The sequence below is a fragment of the Colobus angolensis genome, unplaced genomic scaffold (genome assembly GCF_000951035.1).
Source record: "Colobus angolensis palliatus isolate OR3802 unplaced genomic scaffold, Cang.pa_1.0 Scaffold75, whole genome shotgun sequence".
NCBI classification, from domain to species: Eukaryota; Metazoa; Chordata; class Mammalia; order Primates; family Cercopithecidae; genus Colobus; species Colobus angolensis.
The window spans coordinates 771,129-774,622 of NW_012121265.1; the positions used below are offsets into that span (position 1 = coordinate 771,129).

General features: G+C 36.0%; 1 long non-coding RNA gene across 1 annotated transcript; it reads right to left on the reverse strand.

Annotated features, from left to right (window-relative positions):
* Window positions 1-1,396: 1,396 nt before the first annotated feature.
* LOC105501757 lies at window positions 1,397-3,494 on the reverse strand. Its single transcript, XR_001000234.1, has 3 exons — window positions 3,444-3,494; window positions 2,752-3,073; window positions 1,397-1,603 (listed from the first exon to the last, which is right to left on the reverse strand). It is a non-coding gene; the product is annotated as an uncharacterized LOC105501757 (long non-coding RNA).

The following is a 3,494-nucleotide window of genomic DNA, read 5'->3' on the forward strand; positions in this document are numbered from 1 at the left end:
ATCAGTGTTTGAGACAGAAGAATTTTGTCTATCTTATCAGATCATGTAACATGAATACCATTCTTGTTGAAGTTTGAGTTTTTGGAAAGCAGGCCTCCTTCCTATGCTTTTGTGGATAGATCATTTATCTTACACTTAAATTTGGTTTCATTCATAAGCTAGTTTCTTAAATTATTTCTTATGCTACTACTCATAGTATATGGCATTGGTTATATATAGCAAACTAATTTTGGCATAGATCAAGCAGTACTTTTTAAACAGCCATATTGAGATATAATTGGCATACCATTACAGTTCACACATTTAACGAGCACAATTCAGCACAATTCAGTGGTTTTTAGTCTATTCACAGGGTTGTGTAATCATCATAACCGTCTAATTTTAAAACATTTTTGTCACCCCCAAAAGAACTCCCACATCCATTAGCAGTTACTTCCCACCAGCCCTAAGCAACCACTAACCTACATATTTTTTTTGAGACAGGGTCTCACTCTGTTGCCCAGGCTGGAGTGCAGTGACATGATCTCAGCTCACTGCAACCTCTGCCTCCTGAGTTCAAGCTATCCTCCTGCCTCAGCCTCACTAGTAGCTGGGACTACAGGTGCACACCACCACACCCAGCTAATTCTACTTTCTATCTTCATAGATTAAGCAACATTTTAGCAACATATCTTAATTATCTCAAAGTTTTGGTGATTTCATGACCTTATTAAAACTAATATATTCAACATAATATTCGGGTATACGACATTTTTCATCTTTGTACAATTTTTATCTTTAAAATGAAGCATCTGGTTTATCACAATTTCAGATCCACAGTTTAATGGCAGAAGTGTTAGGTTTGCCTGTGCTGCCCTTCTGCTTGGTTGGTACTTTAAGAGCTTTATATTTGCATCTACAAAAATGCAGAAACGTTAAGTTAGAAATATGGTGAATATTTGAATGGTTAGCACGAAACATACTCACAGCAGAACAGCTGAGGCAACTGTATCATCCTTCCTTTTTATTCTTCAGTTTCTTCTCACTGCCTCCCAACACATAAACACACACACAGACACATACACACTCACACACTCACATTCACACACACACTCACACACACACAGTAGTCAAGGTCACATTTAGTGAGCAGAATATATCCAGTGACAACAAGAAGTAGCAATACATGTCTAGTATTGATATATTATTATGCAGACTGTAAAAATAACACGTGCTGTGTATTTTGATTACATACACATATGGCTTATTTTTAAATCATAGTGGGAGTTACGGAATGTTCTCGAGAGATTAGAAGTGCTAAAGCAGAAAGCAAAACTATATAAAATAGTATTCTAGGTAGATGTTTGATTCTACTGATTTTACTCATGGCATTATCAGAAAACCTGGAGATCATTCATTTAGCTAATCATTTGTTCCTCACATATTTATTGATTAATGACAACATAAAGGGCATAGTACAAGACCCAATAACAATAAACAGCTAGAATTCAGCTTCCTCGGGAACTGTTGTCCAACTTCAGCACATAAAAGAGTGGTCTTTCTTCTCACAAGGAAAGAGCTCAGTGAATCATGAATCTTTTACTTTTTCTTGAAAAACCAAAGCCTATATTTCGCAGGAAAATTCAACATAATTGGTATATACCCATCTTTTTAGGTGAATTAGGCCTTAACTGACAGATAACCCACTTTGTTCTAAAATTCAACAAACTCTCAGAAAATCTTATTCCACACAATCTTTTGAATATATCATTTGCCATTTATATTTGATGGCCTTAAGAAAAAAACTTATAAAAAGGTATTAATGCAAGTAGATAATAAAGCTGCATTCTATAAATCTATAGCAGCTTACAGTAATCATTAAAGCATGCAAAAGCCTTTCATCTATTCAAAAATATGCAGTGCACAGAATGTCTGCTAAGGTGCATGACAAGTCAGAGTTAAATATATATTAATAAATGAATTAGCTTCATAAATAATAGCCATAATGACATTTTAGGAGACAATAAGTCTGAGGATTGTCAGAAAACGGTTGATGTATGAGCTTCACGTCTCAGTGATTCTTCAAAATGAATAGGCTTTGCAAGATAGTTCAGACCCGCGACCAGCCTATTTCCTTGAATAATTTACTTGTTGTCAATTTGTACAGCCACATTACACATGCAAATTGTGCTGCCTGTGCAAACACCACTTGGAGATGATAAAAACAAATTTACGAAGGCTATAGAAGAAGGATTTATTTCACTTTCTCACCCAGGTCAAGCAATACATGTATCTGACGATTGTGTGTACCCAATTTTGTTGTAATTATATCAGCAAATTATTCCTTATAATCTTATTATTTTTAGCAGTCTCCTTGTGCTTGGGATAATTAGCTTTCTTCACTCAGTGTAAAAACAATTCAACTTGCCAGCCAGGTAGGGCATAGCTCCATTATCTGTTTTGGGTTTAAATTTATTCCCTATATTCTTGGACACTTTGTGTAAATTAAAAATTTCATAGTCCCTAATACTGTACACGCTGTTCATTCAGTGATGAATTAAGGCCCCTAAACCTCTCCGTTTGCTATTAGATATCTCACCCACTTTATATGTTAATCTGTGCTAATGAATTCCACAACCCCTAGCCACAGTGAGATGACTAAAATTATTACCACTTACAGAGATATGCCTTTTTCATTTAAAGTTCAATTCAAATTGCTCGCATAAACAGTCTGCCACACAAAGATACCTCCTATAAAGGAGAGTTACTTACCTATAAGTAGAGTTCTCTGAAGGTAGTATTATCTTTGGATGCACATTCCTGGGTCACGTGCCCTCAGGTCTGTGGCATGAGGGGAGAGAATTCATCGCTGATGGGCAGGTCTTTCTTTCCTTGGGGCCCTTCATTAGCTCTGTGGCCTGTATTCCTGAGGGTTATTTGTGCCACACCTCTTTACCCAACCAATCCTGTCCTTAGCACAACAGACCCCAAGGAAATAGTGGGGTAACAGAACCACCTAATGAGAATTGTAGGACTGGTTATCATCAACGATGGCTGATGAGCCAGAAGCAGCTTCCATCTTTATAGAAGTTACCTATAAAATAAAGTGCCCAGTAACTAAAAAAAAAAAAAAAAAAAAATCCAGTTTTTTAAAACATATAATATATAATACAAAATTTAAAATCTATACTTTTTTACTTTTTGCAGAAATAGCATTTTCATTACGGAAAAAATTCATTTTGGAATTCTCATAGTAGAAAATACAGATAAACAAAAAGAATAAAAGTCACATATTCCCACCAATGGTCCCACCACCCAGTGACAGGCACAACTGGTTTCTGGTATCTATTTTTACAGACTAGTTTTCTACTTAGATACTATCTTAAGATGACAACAAAATCACTAGTCTTATCAGGTCCCTCTTCAACCCACTCCAACCAGAGGTTCTAGGACAGGATGCCTACCTCCTTTGCCCCTATGTCTTCCACTTAACTCATTTTAAGAGTGCTGTTTGC